The sequence below is a fragment of the Symphalangus syndactylus genome, chromosome 21 (assembly GCF_028878055.3).
Source record: "Symphalangus syndactylus isolate Jambi chromosome 21, NHGRI_mSymSyn1-v2.1_pri, whole genome shotgun sequence".
Classification (NCBI taxonomy): domain Eukaryota; kingdom Metazoa; phylum Chordata; class Mammalia; order Primates; family Hylobatidae; genus Symphalangus; species Symphalangus syndactylus.
Window position 1 is genome coordinate 77,845,583 of NC_072443.2, and position 20,936 is coordinate 77,866,518.

Genomic DNA, 20,936 nt, shown 5'->3' on the forward strand with positions numbered 1-20,936 from the left:
GGCCGAGGCGAGAGGATCGCTTGAGCCTCGGAGTTCTAGACCACTCTGGGCAATATAGTGAGACCCTGCCTCTACTAAAAATAATTTAAAAAACGTAGCCAAGCATGATGGCGTGTGCCTGTAGTCCCATCTACTCAGGAGGCTGAGGCAGGAGGATCTTTTGACCCAGGAGATTGAGGCTGCAGTGAGCCATGATCATGCCACTTCACTCCAGCCTAGATGAGAGAGTGAAACCCTACAATAACAACAACAGCAGCAGCAACAACAACAACAACAATAAAAATAAAGCTGAAATGATGTCCAGACTCTTGGAAAGAGAAAGGAATTTCTGATAAAGTCTCTGCCCCTCGTTCCCTTGTTCTCTTTCCTGGATCTGGAAGGCGTTGGTGGTATTGAGGGTTTTATTACTCAAAATATGGTCCATGTGCCAACTAGCAGCTTTCACATCTCCCGAGAGCTTGTTAAATACAGAATTGTGGTTGCCCTCCTAGATGTATTAGATGATAATCTGCATTTTAACAAGATCCCCTTGGAAGGGTCCTTGGAAAGCTTTGGTTAGACAGTCCTGGTATTGAAGGGAAGCAGAGTGATGGAAATCAAGGGAAAGGTACTACTTTCTGGCAGGCAAGACAGAGCTACCACAGTTGTTCACTGTTTTTTGCTCAGGTTTTCTTCAATGCAAACTGCACTCAATCCTTGTTATTTCACCACAGACAATAAAGGCTAGTACTCAAGGATCTGGAGGAGTAGAGGAAATACTTGTACTAAATAATCTATGGAAGGACTGTCTTTGTCAAGATATAGGTGAGCCACTGTTTCCTTAGATGTGCAACTGTGTGGGTTATTCAAGAAAGGGAGAGCTGACATTTATGAAGTGCCTATTATACGCCAGTTAGTGTATGAGGTACCTTCTGTACATTTTTTCATCTAATTCTCCTACAACTTCTTGAGGATGTTATGGTTTTGTGAGGTTAACTTACCCATGACCAAACTCCAACTTTCTCTGGCACCCACACCCTTCCATGCCATCATCCTGCCTGCTTATTTCTCATGGCATTCGGATTTATGTATTTTTATTTTTATTTATTTTGAGATGGAGTTATGCTCTTGTCACCCAGGCTGGAGTGCAGTGGTGCAATCTCAGCTCCCTGCAACCTCTGCCTCCTGGGTTCAGGCAATGCTCCTGCCTCAGCCTCCCGAGTAGCTGGCATTACAGGTGCCTGCTGTCATGCCCAGCTAACTTTTGTGTTTTTTAGTAGAGATGGGGTTTCACCATGTTGGCCAGGCTGGTCTCAAACTCCTGACCCCAGGTGATTCACCCACCTCGGCCTCTCAAAGTGCTGGGATTACAATCACGAGCCACGGCGCCTGGCCTGGATTTATTTTTTAAAGTGATACCACCATGTGATTTAGGGAAGAGTCTGAGCAAGAAAGATACCTAGACCAAAACTCACATTTGGTCAGTCAGAGCAAAGTCTTAAAATGTTGTAGTGTTTGTTAAGTATTAGAATTTCATTGCATCAGAAACAGGCCAGGAGATAGTCTGCTTACATTAGCTGACCCAAGCTATTTCCTCAGTTTCCTGGCAACAAGAAAAAGTGACGTCTGGTTCTGTCACCTAGGTTTCATAAGTACACTGACACTGGAGAGGAACACTTTCATAGTACCATTGAGGAAGGGCACTCAGAAATGGTATTGGAGGCAGAAGTCTTCAAATGTAAGTCACTTGGAAACCACCTTCATGAGTTTTGCCATATTCACATATTATTACAGTATCATTCACTTTCATTTACTTACCTTTTTTTTTTTTTTTTTTTTTTAGACAGAGTCTCTCGCTCTGTCGCCCAGACTGGAGTGCAGTGGCAGATCTCAGCTCACTGCACACTCCACCTTCTGGGTTCAAACAATTCTCCTGCCTCAGCTTCCTGAGTAGCTGGGACTATAGGCGCATGCTACCACGCCTGGCTGATTTTTGCATTTTTAGTAGAAATGGAGTTTCACCCTATTGGCCAGGCTGGTCTCCAACTCCTGACTTCAAGTGATCCGCACGCCTTGGCCTCCCAAATTGCTGGGATTACAGGTGTGAGCCACCACGTCCAGCCTCATTTACTTACTTTTATTTTTTAGAGACAGGGTCTCACTCCATCACCCAGGCTGGAGAGCAGTGATACGATCATAGGTCACTGCAGGCTCAAACTCCTGGGCTCAAGTGATTCTTTTGCCTCAGCCTCCCAAGTATCTAGGACTACAGGCATGCACCACCACGTTCAGCTGAGATCTGAGATTCAAAATCAGAAGGTTTGAAAGAGAATTAGAAAGGAAATAATTTTCTCAAAATGAGATTTACCATTATTTATTTCTGTAACTGTATATATATCACCTAAGTTCTTCTGCACAATGGCATATATATTTGAAGATGACTAGGTTTTTATAGTCAGCATTCTCTTTCTGAGCAGGTCCAGTTTACAACACCTGGCCTTTAAGGAGTGTTATGTTATATTGGGTTCATGCTCATCATAGTTACTCTGTGTTAAGAGGCAAACCGGCTTAAAGGAACGTCATGCCACAGCAGGAGCTGAAATCTGAAGAATGAATCTTGAAGCATGTGCTTGAGAATGGCCTGACAGCTATGCTCATCTGGTGTTAGAAGCTTCAGCTAAACAAGGAGAGTCTCCCTTACCAGAGGGTCATTCTTTGGCAGGCAGCCAAGGTAGGCGGTACCCCATCCTAAGAGACTTGTAGATCATTCCTTAGGGAACAAGCCTGAGCGGTTGATTTAGATGTTGGTCTTCCCTCAGTAACCTCCCTAATCTTTAACTTTTCCATTTTTGCCAGAGGTGGAATGCTGACCGAGAACCTGCCTGCTATTTATAGTACTTGGAGCAGGATACTGAACTTGACTTCATGATCCCGCACCTTGCCGTGGTGACTTGTATTAACTCTTTCTTTCCCTCCCCTACCTCACGTTAGTCTCACTCAGGTCCTGCCAGCTCTTCCTCCTGTGTCTGCTACTTCCTCTTTATTTCCTCACAAGATAATCCTCTTCATCATCATATCTCTAGACTTTAGTCATTCCTGAACCACTTTCTTAATTTCTTCATATCTGTGTACCACCTGAACCAGTTTTTATTTATATTTTCTTTCAATCAAATTACTTTTTAAACTTTAGTCTGTAAAAACTGTAAAATCATAGGTTTTATATGACAGCTAACTTTCCCCCAAATATTCAGTAAAATGAACACAACAACTGTATAACATTAAAAAATTATGTCTGGGTCAGGTGCAGTGGCTCATGCCTGTTAATCCCAGCACTTTGGGAAGCTGAGGTGGGTGGGTCACTTGAGGCCAGGGAGTTCGAGACCAGCCTGGCCAACGTGGCAGAACCCTGTCTCTACAAAAAATGAAAAAATTAGCCGGGCGTGGTGGCTGGTGCCTGTAATCCCAGGTACTCGGGAGGCTGAGGCAGGAGGATCACTTCAATCCAGGAGGTGGAGTTTGCAGTGAGCTGAGATCATGCCACTGCACTCCAGCCTGGGTGGCAAAGCTAGAGACTCCATCTCAAAATAAATAAATAAATAAAAATAAATTTATGTCTGGTATTACAAATTCATCTCAGGTACCACTCCTGGCTCATGTGCTGTTTATACTAACCTTTGACCTATAGCAGTGGTTGTCCACAGTAGCATTACATTAGATTAATGTGGGAAGATATAAAAAAATACCAGTGCCTCATGCTTCACTGATTAAATCAAAATTTATGGGAATGGAGTACAGAACTTCTAAAAAGTTCATTGGACAAGTCTAGTGTGCAGCCAGAATTTAAAAACACTGAGCTGAGAATGTGGTCAAATATCCTTCCCATCTTCACTCTCTACCTGTTTGAATCTATGTTTCACATTATTTCTATATAAATCCTCTTAAGATCTTCCATGTTTGAGGCTTACTGGTTATATAAAAGCTGTGACAGTGCTTTGAATAGTGTCTGCATAGGAAGCATTTTAAATGTGTAATTTTGTGATGGAACATTGGAATAAAACTGAGCAAACCTAGGTTCTAGGCTTTGTCCTTCGACTTACTGACTTGAGGATTACAGGCAGTTGTCTGCATCTTTCTGAGCCTTAGTTAAGTCAGCTGTCAGATGGGGAGACTAATCCTTACCAGGCGTATCTCCCAGAACTGAGTAAGGGTCAAATGAGAAAATATATTTTTAAAATGCTCTGTCAACTGTCTTCAGGGAATCAGGGCATAAAAATATTGTTAATTAACAAGTCAGTGGGTGGGGGCGGCGATAAAAAATAGAATAGGAAAAGTTTGAGGACAAAATGTTTCACATTGGGGTGATAATTCTTACAAATGAGTTCTTTCTAATTATAATGATAGAAACTGTGCCATGTTTTTGCTCTTGGACTGTTGATTGTCTTCAGAATGAGACAGCTGGGCTCATCTTAATGCTTGAACTGAACAACAGCTGCTAATTACAACTCAAAGAAAAACTACAGGCTGATCTGATTATGGTGTCTAGAGGTTAGACTCCCTTTCACCGTATCTCATTGTGTTCTTTATTGTGTTTCTGCTGTGGTAGGTTACCTCTGGTTTTGCCCTCATTTGTGGGTAGATTCCTGGAAGTAGCACATCTCTACATTGTTAGTAGAAATCTTGCCTTGCAGCTGCTGATGGCTCATCTGGAGTGATGTGACTGAGGAGAGACCTCCACCCTCCCAATCTGCCACTGTACTTAGGGGTACTGTCTGCATAACCCCCTTCACTGGGGCCAGTTGCCAACATTGTCAGCAACACAGTTACGCCTGCTTTAACCTTCAGCTCAAAAATAGCTGACCACTCCGCCTTCTGTGTTGAATGAAAAAAAATAGGATGTCACCAACACAAATGGATATCCTGAATTTCGGGACAAGTGTAGATTTGAGTAACTTGTAGAGGTCCATGAATGTTTCCTGGTACTTACTGACTTTCTTTTTGTACTTGATTGGAATGTCACGAGCCCCAAATAGGCTCTGAAAAGCTGAGAGGTTTTTTGTTTTGTTCATGTTTTAAGCTTTTAACAATGTGTTCAGATAATAACTTACACTTATATCTTCAACCCATTTTCAGATTCATGGTCTTATTTTATCCTTATAACACTAGGAGGCAGGGGCATGCAAGTGCAGGGGCAGTCCTTGAATTTATTTACAGTCTTGATGTGTAGTTCGTCAAGGACTTTACCACACTAATTTTTATTTTTAAAAGTACTGTAGTCGGGAGCAGTGGCTCATGACTGTAATCTCAATACATTGGGACGCCAAGGCAGGCAGATTGCTTGAGCCCAAGAGTTTGAGACTAGCCTGGGCAACGTGGGGAAACCCCATCACTACAAAAAATGCAAAATTAGCTGGGCATGGTGGTCCTCACCTGTAGTCCCAGCTACTGGGGAGGCTGAAGTGGGAGAATTGCTTGGGCCCAGGAGGCAGAGGTTGCAATGTGTGGGGATCATGCCATTGCACTCCAGCCTGGGTGACAGAGTAAGACTCTGCCTTAAAAAAGAAAGGAAAGAAAAGCAGGCAGGCAGGCAGGAAGAAATGAAAGTATTGCATTAATTCTTACTTAATTCTTGAGGGTTTTGGTGCCTCTTAAATTTTGCACCCTAGGTAAGTGGCTCGCCTGCCTCACCCTAGTTGTTACCCTGGCCTCCCATCTCTAATGAGCAGTTACCTACATCTTAGGCTTCATATGCCAAGCACTGTGTCGGTTGACTTACAAATGTCTGTTATGTCGTTGATTTAATCCTTATGCCAACCGTAAGGGGTCGGTACTGATGCCATCTCCATTTCATCTAGGATACTAGAGCACATGACAAGGTGCATGCCTTGCCCAAGGATGCACATTAGGAATAGCAGAGTTCAAGCTCTTCCCTTCCAAAGTCACCTGAGTAAAATCTGTAGCTACACTGGTATCCGTTGACAAGTAGGCTTTAAATCCCTTCTTTAGGCCAGGCGCGGTAGCTCACACCTGTGATCCCAGCACTTTGGGAGGTCGAGGCGGGTGGATCACTTGAGGTCAGGAGTTCAAGACCAGTCTGGCCAACATGGCAAAACCCCGTCTCTACTAAAAATGTAAGAATATAGCCGAACATGGTGTCGCACACCTGTAGTCCTAGCTACTCTGGAAACTGAGGCAGGAGAATCACTCGAACCTGGGAAGTGGAGGTTGCAGTGAGCTGAGATTGCGCCACTGTACTCCAGCCTGGGCAACAGAGTGAGACTCTGTCTCAAAAAAAAAAAAAGAAAAAAAAATCCCTTCCTTAATTGCACTACTTACCTTCATTGTAAAGAATGGACAGCTGACAAAAATTACATTATTCTCAAAGTACCAGTCCAGAAACAGCTTGTAAGAAGACCGTTGGACTATCACAAGCTAAACATAAATAACGTGACACCTATCTTAAAGAATATTTACGCAAAAAGCTTCTAAGGTGCCAGACGACATTTCAAACACCAATAACATCCCACAGGAGAAAACAATCTCAGCTCCCCAACCTGAGCCAGAAGCAAGCTTTTGGAAATCTTGGTAAGGCCTGCACACATCTTGAAAAGGAAATCAAGTGCATCCAGAGTGAAAGGACCAAGGCTGTGTGCACTTGCACCTGGGGAACATCAAGGCAAGAGCTAATTTTAGGATTGGCTGTCTTGCTCCCGTCCTTTATCTTAATTACATAGTTCTGTTAATAGAGCTTAGCAATTGGCCCTGATTCACATGCAAGAGACAAATTCAGGTGCACGTCTCAACTCATCTAGGGATAAAATTAGCGTTTAGGTTGTAAGGGTATTTATAGAATGTATTTCTTCAGCTGAGCTTAGATATTTCTACTAAGATAAGACAATCTTTTTTTTTTTTCAAGTTAATATGGGTAAAATCTGGACTACATCAACAGAAAAAACAATGTCATTTATCAAGGATGGTATGTAAGTTTCATGTGCCAATTCCAGTCGAGAATGATGCTGCAAACATGTCTGTGTTTAGTGGGAAGAGGCACCATGATCAATCAGCTATGTCTGGCTGGAAATGGAAGGAAATAACCACAAACATCTAGCCCATTTGCTCCTTCTATCCTGTACCCTTTTACCCTTGAGCTGATTCTCCAAAAGCCAATGAAGGGCAGAGAATCTATCAACTAGGGAAGACGTCTTCACAAATACAGCATTTAATACATTCTTCTTGACTAACAGTTCTAAGCCAAGTCACTGAGCATGTTCAAATGGGGCACTAGTTTAATTGCTTTAGTTTCAACATTGCCATTTTCTATTTCCAGTTTACTTGGGTTTTCTGCAGTGCCACTCACTATCCTTTTCACCTGAACTCAGAGACGCAAAAAATATGAGTCAAACTGGGTCTATCCCAACTGACTACTTGAATACCACCCCCTCTCCTTGCTCTCTTGTGACCACAGCTTCCATTGTTCTGAGACAATATGACGTTTCCTCCAAACAGGTAGTTAGTAAATAAACAATCAAATACTGGAAACGATGTTTATTTTAAGCTTTCAAAGTACCAGGGGAAAAAAAGACGAGAGATTTCCACGAGAGATTTCCACGTAAGAAAGTCTATTAGTCCTGTCCTTATTTCAAAAATGTTCAATTCCATGTAATCTTTTGGAGTATGCTACCTAAAGGAATTTTCAGTGAGACTTGAGACAGATGCATTTCCAGCTTTTCTCAATTGCTTGGCTTGTACATTTCCAAGGAGGAGCCTGTATACCAACTAATTCTAACTCTCAAAGTCCATTGAGAACATTTCTGCATATGACCAAAATGATCAGGCTACCAAACTGGCCACTGTGATCATTCTAGCTGTTCTCATAAGAGATTAAATTCATGAACAAGGTGTCAGCTTGAATGCTTCTCTTGCCTTACTTGACCTGCCACCTTCCATTCATATAATGTTAACAATAACTTGTCATGTGTTTCTGAAACACTTTGAACTCCTCCATCCAATATTCAGTATGTTTCCAGTCACATGGTCAGGGTAAAGTCATGGCTATCTCGCTCCTCACAGAAATCAAGAGACTAACAGAGCCTTTTGAAAGTCACACAAGCTCAGTAAATGAGGAAACACTGGGGTTAACATCAGTATCAAAGGTGGGGTAGGAAGGGCTACTACAGAGAACTAGATGGAGAGTTAGAAGGCCTGGGGCCTCTGCCCCACTTTAAATGAACCTCAGACAAGACCTCCAAATATCTGTCCTCAAGTTGCTTCATCTACAAAGAAAAGGGAAAATTTCCCCTTGTCTCCATGATACAAAATTAATCTGAGAATAGAATGGTATTTTGTGGCAGGCGTGGTGGTTCACACCTGTAAATCCCAATACTTTGGGACGTTGAGGCTGGAGAATCACTTGAGCCCAGAAGTTCAAGACCACCCTGGGCAACATAGTGAGACTCCTATCTCTAAAATTAAAAAAAAAGAAAAATTGGCAAGACATGGTGGTGCATGCCTGTGGTCCCAGGTACTCCGGAGACTAAGGCTGAAGTGGGAGGATCACTTGAGCTGGGGAGGCTGAAGCTACAGTGAGCGGTGATCATAACACTGTACTCCAGCCTGGGCGACAGAGTGAGACCCTGTCACACACACACACACACACACATTTTATTTTGAAAATATTATTTTAAAAGTGTTTTAAAAGAAAGGGAGGGGAAATATGAACATGCAGATTGGTCATCACAGTTCCATGAAGCACTTACATCCCAGTATAAACAGAATTTTTAATGAATAAATGGTGTGTTTGAGGATCCATGAATGCAAAACCACATGTTTCTATTAACCACCAGATTCCTAGTACCCAGCACACTGTTTGTTTAGTTTTTTAGACGGAGTCTCACTCTGTCACGCAGGCTGGAGTGCAATGGCACAATCTTGGCTCGCTGCAACCTCTGCCTCCTGGGTTCAAGTGATTTTCCTGCCTCAGCCTCCCAAATAGCTGGGATTACAGGTTCCTGCCACCATGCTCGGGTAATTTTTGTATTTTTAGTAGAGATGGGGTTTCACCATCTTGGCCAAGCTGGTGTTGAACTCCTGACCTCAGGTGATCCGCCCGCCTTAGCCTCCCAAAGTGTTGGGAATTATAGGCATGAGCCATCGTGTCCGGCCTACACTATCTTTTAAGAAGGCACTCAATTACTATTTGATGAGTAAAATAGACAACATGAGTACTTCCTGGGTGCTAGGTATGACTTTAAGTACTTTAGATGCATTAACTCATTCAAACCTCCCACCAACTTATAAACTGTACTATTATAATCACCTTATGGGATGAGTACCATCACTGTTCCCATTTTACAAATATAAAAAACTGAAACATAAAGAAGTTAAGTAATTTGGCAAAGTTACCCACCCTGGAAGCGGCCGTTGTCAACTAATGTTCCCTCTAGGAGGAGTGCTGAGTGACTGTGTTAGCCAGGGCATCAGTGAATAAGTGACAGAATAATTGGGAGGGAGAGAGAGATAAGGAGGAGTGGGGAAATGACTTATTTAAAAGACTGCTATCAAACTCTAATTTCATTTTTTAAAAATTTTAAAACATAATATTCACCTAAAAAGAAACTTTATTTGGAGAAAAGCACCGAAACTTAAAATCAGGCTATCTAAATCTCATTGTCTGTTGAAATTCTTTTCATCCAAACTATGTGAGTGAATTTTAAAAGACAGAAAAGTCCAGAGTTGAAACGCTCACCAGTGGTTTTAAAGTCATTTCACAGAGAGGTCTCGGGTCTCGGAGAATCTCATTGTACTCCACATTACTCACATAAAAGAACTTCACTTAATTTTCCCCAGCTTCAAAGGAGAGCACTGCTAAACAATGGTGCATAAATCAGTAACTACTGAAGCAGAAAGCAAGACCAGAGAAATAAATTATATGCGCACATAAAGAAAAGCAAATATTTATGTCAGAAGGCAAACAAGTTTTACTTTATGATGTGTCTTGAAGTGTTCCTCTATTCTAAGAAACCCCTTGCCTTAAAATATTCATTTTCCCAGCCTGGGCAACAAAGCAAGACCCCATTTCAACAAAAACAAAAATAACCTGGGCATGGTAGCATAAGCCTGTGGTCCCAGCTGCCCAGAAGGCTGCAGCAGGAGGATCCCTTGAGCCCAGGAGTTGGAGGTTGCAGTGAGCTATGATTGTGCTGTAGCCTAGGTGATGGAGGGAGAGCCTGTCTTTAAAAAAATAAAAAAATAAAAGATCATTTTCCTTACTGTTAAGAAACAAACAAACAATATATATCTATTTTTTGAAGTAAGCGAGAACTTTTGCTCTTAGGACCTCTCATGAGAGCTTTTAGTTACCTGGGATGCCTCAGTCACAGATGGCTTCAAATGTAGATTTTTGGCACTGGTGCCTACTGAGCTTAGATATACAGTCACTATAATGGTGACTGAAATGACAGTACAGTCACTACAGTGTTACACATGAGCCCTATTACCAGACCACACACTCTACAAGACACTGATAATTAATATTTTTTATGAGATCATAATTGTCTCGTAATGGCAGTCACTCCACATGGCATATTATGTAGGCATTAAAAGCATTGATTTATTAGGTATTGATACTTAAAATATACCATCATTTTTACAGCTGTATTCTGGCATTTCTTCCCCTTTAAAATGCACCATGGAAGTTTCCCAGGTGTCTCTGGACTTCTGCCCAAGGTGGATGGCACGAACCATTTCCCTGGTGAGAAGGAGAAAGGTCAACAACAGGACTATGCCTTTTTTTCTGTAAAATGCACCTTGCAGATGATAGACCTTGCACCAAAGAAGGGGCATGTGGCACGCCCAAATGTCGGCCAAGAGATAAGCAGAGGGTGGGAATTAAAACCCCAGGCCAGTCTCAGGCTCAGGGGATCATGGAAGCCTTTTTCCTAAGTCAAGGCCTCTCCCCAAAGCCACTAAGAGAGGGCCGATGCTCAGGGAACTCGGCCAAGAGGTGCAGGCACTTGTTGTTAGAGTAAATCCAGCTCTGGTCAAAATGGCACTGCAGGAAAAATATTCCTTCACTGTTTTATTTTAAGTTACATAATTAAAGTCTCCAACCCTGCAAGGGGAGAAAGTGTTTTAAGAGATTGGCCTCTGGAGGCAGACAGATGCCTCGACTTATGAGACCTGATACAAATGATAAACTCTATGTAAAATACATACATGCTATCTCTTGAGCATTTAATACTGTATTAGTCTGTTCTCACACTGACGATAAGGACATACCTGAGACTAAGTAATTTACAAAGAAAAATAGGTTTAATGGACTCAGAGTTCCACATGGCTGGGGAGGCCGCACACTCATGGCGGAAGGTAAAAGACACGTCTTACGTGGCAGCAGGCAAAAAGAAAAAATGAGAACCGAGCAAAAGGGGTCTCCCCTTATAAAACCATCAGTTCTTGTGAGACTTATTCACTACCACCAGAACAATGGGGGAAACCGCCCCATGATTCAGTTATCTCCCACTGGGTCCCTCCCACAACAGGTGGGAATTATGGGAGCTACAATTCAAGATGAGAAGGGTGATGACACAGCCAAACCATCTGAAGTACTAACCACATATATCTAATACAATATCTCATATAATATTTTATAAGTCTGTGAGGGGCTATTATTATCTCAATTTTACAGATGATGAAACTGAAGGCAAGTTGTTTGTTCAGTGTCAGGCAGGATTTGAGAAACCAGAATCAGAATCTGAAGTCAGCATAACTCCAAAGTTATGCTTAATGGTCATATTTTACCAACTCCCCAAAAAAGCTGAAGTGGGAGCCAAAAGGTTCACCTGCTTGCTAAAGCAGTACTGTCCAACAGAACTTGCAGTGATGTTTAAAATGTTCTACAGTGGAGCTATCCAATATAGAAGTTAAAAGCCACACGTGGCTACTGAGCTCTTGAAATAAATGTGGCTAATGTGACTAGGAAATTAAATTTCTTTTCTTTTTTTTTTTTTGAGATGAAGTCTGTCACCCAGGCTGGAGTGCAGCGGCATGATCTGCAACCTCTGCCTCCCGGGTTCAAGTGATTCTCCTGCCTCTGCCTCCTAAGTAGCTGGGATTACAGGCACACGCCTTGATGCCCAGCTAATTTTTTTGGATTTTTAGTACAGACTGGGTTTTACTATGTTGGCCTGGTCTCGAACTCCTGACCTCAAGTGATCTGCCTGCTTTGGCCTCCCAAAGTGCTGGGATTACAGGCATGAGCCACCGCACCTGGCCAGGAAATTAAATTTCTAATTCTATTTCTTTTTAATTCATTTAATTGTAATTATTTAGATTTAAGTAGAATAAACATTGGACAGAGTAAGATCTATAGCACATATATAATCTGTGGCTGTGCTTGCACTAATAAGTGAGCATTCCAGCTCTCAGGTCAGGGCCTCTTCCACGATACCAAACATTAGGGGACCTGTGTACTAACTAGTTCTCTTATACATACCCATCATTTAACCAGTCTGCACCTCAGCTACTGATGAGCAACTCTGTGCTAAGTGACAATGACTTCTGTATCTTGCCTTTTTTTTTTTTTTTTTTTTTTTTGTGATGGAGTCTCAGTCTGTTGCCACATTTATTTCAAGAGCCCAGGCTGGAGTACGCAGTAGGGCAATCTTGGCTGGCTGCAACCTTCGCCTCCTGGGTTCAAGCGATTTTCCTGCCTCAGCCTCTCAAGTACCTGGGATTATAGGTGTGCACCACCATGCGTGGCTAATTTTTGTATTTGTAGTAGAGATGGTGTTTCACCATGTTGCCCAGGCTGGTCTTGAACTCCTGACCTCAGGTGATCTGCTCACCTCGGCCTGCCAAAATGCTGGGAGTATAGGCATGAGCCACCACGCACAGCCATTACCCATTTATTTTTCATATACCTATCTGCTATATTCCAAGTGATCTCCAAAAGTATGGCTTAGAGAGGCTAAGTAATTTGCCCAATGTCACACAGCTAATAAGGGGCATGACCCAGAATTTAAAACACCTAACTTTTTGGCTACAGCTTTTTAAAAGCTGGACCTTAAAGCCACCACTGTTCGCTTGTATCATTAATCCCACCACTGTTCACTTGTCCCACCCTCATCCAGATGGTTGCCCAGGGACAAGGCCATGTGCTGAAGGCCACGTGCTCAGCAGCTTTTCCAGGAATGGTGATCAGTTTGTAGTGACCCACTCTAGAGGCAAGTTCCCCTTGAATCACCCGCACATACTTTCAAGATGACTCTCTGGAGTCCAGGGTGCTGCTTAATATTGGAATATTGCTGAGCTCACAGTTTATTAAGAAGACTGATTCTGAATTTTTGGTCTCTTGGTCTGGTGCTGGAGCCATCTGAGCTATGCAGCCTGACACTGGAGTAATTGGCATGTCCTGTTAACACCTAAGCTTTTCCCTTATGAGCACCCTTTGGATTGCAAACCATCAAGTTTATCGACCTATCAACTCTTTGCAGAGGTGTCACGTAGTTCCCAGTTTCTGATCCTGACCTGCATTCTGAAAACAAAATGAGGAACAAAGAAAGAGAAAGGATATTCATTTCTTTGGGTACTTCAAGGATCTAATGAATGAAACAGAAATGCTGCCATTAAAATTCCCTGAAGCAAGACCGCAGTGAGTTTTACTAGCATATCACCAAAGAAGTTAATCAGGTTTCCTTGGGGTTGCTGGGCTACTTTGCTTTGAAGAAAAATAGCACTTCCCTGAAGAGTAAGAATAGCTGAAACCACATGTCTTAGTGAGCTTTCAGCCAACTGCTCCTGGAGGAAACGGAATTTAACTGTGAGAATGGTTTTTGTTGGATGACGTTTTGATTAAGCAACAGGCTGCTTTTCCACGCCGGGAATGTGATCATTAGAAGATAGGTACATTATGACCCAAATAGAAGCTGGAGTAGAAGGAAAGGCTTGTAGGCTGAGGTTGTGCCTTATTTGGTAAATTATTATAAGAAAATTGTACTGGGTGAGTTTAATATTCAGTCCTTATTTTTTGTTCCAGACATCTTGATATCTCTGTGAGTAGCATGGGGAAAAAAAGTAAAGAAAAGAAAAAAACTTTGGCTGTTCTTTCTAACTTGACTTCTTTTTCTAGAATTTTAAAAAAACGTGAGTGAGATGGATAGTTGGGCTTACTGAATGAAGGAAGAGATGCTTTCTGAGTCCTCGAAATTATTGCTTCTGAATGAAGAAATTAAGAGCTGAGCCAGGTGTCATGGCTCACACCTGTAATCCCAGCACTTTGGTAGGCTGAGGAGGGCAGATCACTTGAGGTCAGGAGTTTGAAACCAGCCTGGCCAACATGATGAGACCCCGTCTGTACTAAAAATACAAAATTAACTGGGCGTGGTGGCGCATGCCTGTAATCCCAGCTACTCAGGAGGCAAGGCTGGAAAATTGCTTGAACCTGGGAGGCGGAGGTTGCAGTGAGCTGAGATTGCACCATTGCACTCCAGCCTGGGCAACAAGAGTGAAACTCATCTCAACAAGAAAAAAAGAAAAAAAAGAAAGAAATTTAGAGCTGGGTCACCCCATTGTAGGATTTCAGATGACAGTTGCAGTGATGGAACTGAAGATACTGCTAGGAGTGGGGGATAGGATCCCTGGGTTGGAAGTATTTTGGGTGATAGGAGAGAAGGAGGAAGTCCACCTAGGCTAGGAGACAGCTCCCTCCGCTGGCCTTCTCTTCCAAGCATTCTAGGCTCCTGGAGATTCAGCCGTGAGCAAGACAGGGCAGGTCTCTGCTGTTGTGGGAAGGAGGCAGAATGTCCTACTTATCAGTGTGGATTCTAGAGCCACGCACTTCCAGACTAGGATCCCAGCTTTACCATTTAGTGGCTGTGTGTCTTGGACAAGTTACTTAACCTCTTTGTGCTTTAGTTTTCTCATTTGTAAGATAAGGATAATATTCTTACTTTCCTTATAGGCTTGTGAGAAACTGAAGTGCTTAGAACTGAGCTTGGCACATAGTAAATTTTCCGTACAGCGTAAGCTTTAGCTTTGATCAGCTGCTATTATTATAAAGCTTACCATCTTATGTGCACACATATGGCACGTAATAGGCATGTGAGTGAATAAATGTGGAAAAAAATAACAGCTAGTTTTGAGAGATAATGGGTAATGCAATACGTGTTAGATGCACTGGTCAGGGAAGGCCTCTCTGGGAATTAGAAACTTGAGACAGGACCTGGATTTTGAGTAGGAGCTGGTCTCCTGGTGATCTGGGGGCAGAGGAGAGCGGGCAGAGGGAGCAGTGCCAACAATTCATTGAGGCGGCAAAGAACGTGACAGGTTTGAGGAAGAACTAGAAGATGAATGTGGCTCAAGTCGGGCACAAACAGGAGATGGAGGCCTGTAGGGCCTTTCAGGTCATGGAGATGATTTTTTTTTTTTTTTTTTTAATTTGGTAATGGCAGGAGGATGGAGCCTCACTCTGTCGCCCAGGCTGGAGTGCAGTGGTGTGATCTCGGCTCACTGCAACCTCCGCCACCTGGGTTCAAGCGATTCTTGTGCCTCAGCCTCCTGAGTAGCTGGGACTGCAGGTGTGTGCCACCATGGCCAGCTCATTTTTGTATTTTTAGTAGAGACGAGGTTTCACTATGTTGGCCAGGTTGGTGGTGAACTCGTGACCTCAGGTGATCCACCCGCCTTGGCCTCCCAAAGTGCTGGGATTACAGGCATGAGCTGCCGCACCTGGCCGAGTTTGGATTTTATTGTAAGGGTGGCAGGTCCAGCTGAGCAGTGACGTGATCTGGTTTCGAATAGGCTGTTCTGGGACTCTGAAAGCATACTTACCTGTACCTATGTGTGTTTTCAGGATGAAGTCAAGTGGAGTCCTCATAGGTTGAGGGTGACAGTGACAACAAAGTGATGATGTTGACAACCTTTCACATATGCCACTGCGGGATGGTGGTGGGGCCAAAGGATTAGACTCCATGATGACCTATGGTCTCCTTTCCAATGCTGAGATGCCTAAAGCACAAATTAGATGGAAAGAAACCGTATAACATCACCATCATTTATAAGTAGATATTGAGCATCACTAAAAAGCCCAGGGTGCTTTGACATTTTGGTTTGTTGAAATTGGGATTTGAAAGATTACCTGCTGAGATGGTTTCCATTTCTTGTCAACTTGTAATATGCGCACAATTTCTGCTTGAAAATACCTGTAAGAGACACCACTGAGAATGAAGCTGTCATTTGAGGATGCCTTCTACCTGTTGTACCTTTTGAACAAAGCAAGTGTGAAAGCATGTAATTTAAATTAGGGCAGGTAATAAAGCTTCTGCTAATTTACAATGACACTGCACAGCTTCTAAGTCTTCTTAATGGTTTACCTGTGCCTCAAGCTAAGTATGTTTTGATTAATTCTTGTATGTAATTGAGTTTGGTTCAAAGTCAAACACTAGGGTAATTAACTCCAGAACATGATCAAAATATTTTTTAACCATCAATAAACTCATTAGTGAGAAAGGTCTTTTTTTTTTGTTTGAGACATAGTCCCAGTCTGTCACCTAGGCTGGAGTGCAGTGGTGCCCATCTTGACTCACTGCAACCTCTGCCTCCCAGGTTCAAGTGATTCTTGTGTTGCATCTTCCTGAGTAGCTGGGATTACAGGAGCGCACCACCACACCTGGCTAATTTTTTGTATTTCTGGTAGAGACATGGTTTCCCCATGTTTGCCAGGCTGGTCTCGAACTCTTGTCCTCAAGTGATCCACCCTCCTCTGTCTCCCCACAGTGCTGGGATTACAGGCATGAGCCACCATGCCTGGCCCAAGAACGATCTTTTAAATAAATTTTGTATGGCCTAAATCTTAGCATCCCTCATCCCACTCTGTTTAAAAAATGGCTATATACAAGTAATTACACCATTTAAGGTGTTAGTGATGGTTTGCTTAATTCGTGAATATCTTATGACTTTTACAATATCATCTTATGTCACATAGGGGTTGTCTAGGGAGGAGCAGCAAAAAGTCACCGCCAGTGCAGAGAGGCATAGCCAAGTTCACCAAATGTTCCTGGCTTCTTGGCACTCAGAGTAGAACTGGGATGAAACACTTGCATGGGACAACTTTGAAGGCACCAAGCTAGGATGAAGCCATAAATAAAGACTGTCCTTTGGAATGGAGGTTCTCCATCATTCAGTAGCAACCGACTTCAGCCTGGTATTTGTTTCTCTTGAATTTCCAGCTCAAAAATATAATGTGAAGTATTTTGTATTAATACATGCCAGCCACTGCCACCATCCCTCAGAAGCATCTTACATAAGGAAGAATGTGGAAAATAAGGATAGTCAAGCTTGATACACTCAGAAAAGAGCTTGAGAGATCAACAGCTGTCAGTTATGACTTAATCTTAGTCCAAGTCTGAGTGACATTTCATTGCAAATGAAAAACTAGAGAGAAATCAGTGCAAAGATTTGGTGATGAAAAATCATCTTTCTTTATTATTTTATTTTATTTTTTATTTTTATCTATTATTTTGAGATTGGGTTATGAGACTGTCTAATTTTTGTATTTTTGGTAGAGAGGGGATTTCGCCATGTTGCTCAGGCTGTTCTCGAACTCCTAGGCTCGAACGATCTGCCCACCTCCACCTTCCAAAATGCTGGGATTACAGGCTTGAGCCACTGTGCCCGGCCTAAAAACCATCTTTCAATTCAGACTTGGGTAATAAGGCATTCTAGAAAGTATTTTCTCATATTTTATGCCTTACATAAAATGTGGAAGACCCCACCATTTCAATATGCTGGTATGAGGGCTAGAAATGACAGATTATTTTGTGGTCTAAACCCTTTTTCCTTTAAGTTTGGCCTGTGCTCCATAAAGAGACAGACATAATTTTGGAAATTTGCTTTCTTGGCACTGATGTGTTTGATGAGTCAAGTCTTGAATTTTTAGAATGAAACTAACTATTGCCATGAGTTGAAAGTTGGGCAGGAAGAACATTTCAATCATTTTTGGGTTAGGAAGAAAATCCAAGTTGACATTTCTCATGGATATTTACTGTTTTTTTTTTTTTTTTTAATAGCTATTTCCCTTTTAATCTTTGCAACATAATACGAATGATTTGAATAAGTTTTTGCAGCTGTACAAAAATAACCCTGCCTATGGTACTATGTTAATTTGTTACTGGCTTTGCGATTTAGAAGATTTGATTATTTCAAACTCCACAGCCTCTATGATGTCCTCCAATGATCCCTGCCTCCTGGTATTTACACCTTCGTGCAGTCTGTTCCCAGGTCTGTGAGACCAATAGCCTAATGATGGCGTGTCACTTCCAGGATAAGGTTATAAAAGTCTGTCTTCTGTCCTAGTCATCCTTTCTATTTCCCTCTCTCCTGGATCTCTTGCTCTGGGTGAAGCTATGCTGCGAGCAGTGCTGTGGAGAGGCGCACACAGTGAGGAACTGAAGCTCCCTGGTGACAGCCATGCGAATGAGCTTGGAAGAGTATCCTCTGGACCAGTCAAGCTGTAGATGACTGCAGCCCCACTAACACTTTGCAGAGGTGTGAGAGATCTTGAGCCAGAACCACCCAGCTAGGCCAGTCTTGGATTCCTGACCCACAGAAACTGTCAGATAATAAATGCTTACTGTTTGAAGCCAATAAGACTGGGGTTACTTGTTACACAGCAATAAATAACTGATACAAACTGGCAACATAAGGTTGGTTAATCCATGCATCCATCCATCCATCCACCCACCCACCCACCCACCCACCCATCCACCCATCCATTCCTCCCTCCCTCCCTTCTTCCCTCCCACTCTCCCATTTGTCCACTCTTTATGCTTTCACCAAATGTTTGAGGGCCTACTATTTCCCAGGAACAGTGCATGGTGATTAGGATGCTAAGATGATTGCCACAATCCATACTTTGAAGGAGCGAAATATCTAGTCGTCTTCAGCAAAACAAGAGTTGAATTCTACTTTGTCATTTTCCTAGTAGTAAATTTGAATCCTAGAAGTAAATATCTAAGAAAGATTTTCTTTTTCTGTACCTTTCCTTTTGTTATATTCTTCATGCTAATTCTAAAAAAGGAGGAATCAACATCCGTTTAAACCATATTTGATGTATACTATAAAACTGAATTCTAGATGAAATTAATGCAAAGCATATTTTATGGCATCAGCATTTATAAATTATGTAATGCTTTAAGTGGATTATTTGTCTTCACTGTTTACATTTTTTCCCTGATTATATGAATTGTTCTGAAAACAAAAAGGTACTAAGGAATTTAAGGAAGAAAATGAGACTTGAGCCAAATAAATAAATAATAATATTGATAGAGTGCTTTCTCTATGCCATACTCTGTGCTAAGCAATTTATGTACATTTCTTTTATTAATCCTCACCAGGAATTGTAAGTATTATCCCTATTTTATGGATAATGAAACTAAGATTTAGAATACTTAGGAACAAAGTCCAAAAATCAGTAAGAATTGGAGGTGAATTTCAGATGCAGATCTAAGCTCTTAGCTGCTCTGTTGTGCATATGTTTATATGGCTGTGTACCGACATGCAGTACCATGCTTCAGGAGTGCATAGTTTGGCTAGGAGACATTCACTTATACCATCTCTTGTGTGTACACAGAGCCCTTAAAGCGTGGTTTGGCCAAATTTGTATCAGAGTATCATGGGAGCTGCAATAGTCAGAACTTTAAATGGTGTATCTTATTAAATCCTGCACAACCCAAAGGAAATTTTTTCTACTTCCCTTACAAAGGTACTGAAGATGAACAAAAAAGAATGGAAAATACCAGGTTAGAGAACTTAACAAAAATTTACTTTATCTCATAACATTTTGATGACTGTTAGGAAAGGGGGCTGAGATGATTGAGAATAGGGGGCACCTGTTCTGCTGAGAGGAGAACAAATTGCCTTTATTTTATTTTATTTTTTATTATTTTTTATTTTTTATTTTTTTTTTTGAGACGGAGTCTTGCTCTGTCCCCCAGGCTGGAGTGCAGTGGCGCAATCTCGGCTCACTGCAAGCTCCACCTCCCGGGTTCACGCCATTCTCCTGCCTCAGCCTCTCCTAGTAGCTGGGACTACAGGCGCCCGCCACCACGCCCGGCTAATTTTTTTTTTTTTTTTTTTTTTTTTTTTTTTATTATACTTTAGGGTTTTAGGGTACATGTGCACAATGTGCAGGTTTGTTACATATGTATCCATGTGCCATGTTGATTTCCTGCACCCATTAACTCGTCATTTAGCATTAGGTGTATCTCCTAATGCTGTCCCTCCCGCCTCCCCCCACCCCACAACAGTCCCCGGAGCGTGATGTTCCCCTTCCTGTGTCCATGAGTTCTCATTGTTCAATTCCCACCTATGAGTGAGAACATGCGGTGTTTGGTTTTTTGCCCTTGCGATAGTTTACTGAGAATGATGTTTTCCAGTTTCATCCATGTCCCTACAAAGGACACGAACTCATCATTTTTTATGGCTGCATAGTATTCCATGGTGTATATGTGCCACATTTTCTTAATCCAGTCTATCATTGTTGGACATTTGGGTTGGTTCCAACTCTTTGCTATTGTGAATAGTGCCGCAATAAACATACGTGTGCATGTGTCTTTATAGCAGCATGATTTATAGTCCTTTGGGTATATACCCAGTAATGGGATGGCTGGGTCAAATGGTATTTCTAGTTCTAGATCCCTGAGGAATCGCCACACTGACTTCCACAATGGTTGAACTAGTTTACAGTCCCACCAACAGTGTAAAAGTGTTCCTATTTCTCCACATCCTCTCCAGCACCTGTTGTTTCCTGATTTTTTAATGATGGCCATTCTAACTGGTGTGAGATGGTATCTCACTGTGGTTTTGATTTGCATTTCTCTGATGGCCAGTGATGAGGAGCATTTCTTCATGTGATTTTTGGCTGCATAAATGTCTTCTTTTGAGAAGTGTCTGTTCATGTCCTCTGC

General features: G+C 42.1%; 1 protein-coding gene and 1 long non-coding RNA gene across 13 annotated transcripts in view; both read left to right on the forward strand.

Annotated features, from left to right (window-relative positions):
* MAGI1 (membrane associated guanylate kinase, WW and PDZ domain containing 1) overlaps window positions 1–20,936 on the forward strand; it is a 681,166-nt gene that overhangs the window by 46,212 nt on the left and 614,018 nt on the right. The gene's annotated exons all lie outside the window — the stretch shown is intronic.
* LOC134735491 (uncharacterized) lies at window positions 1,827–20,137 on the forward strand. The gene is made up of 2 exons (XR_010118671.1): window positions 1,827–2,710; window positions 18,373–20,137. It is a non-coding gene; the product is annotated as an uncharacterized lncRNA (long non-coding RNA).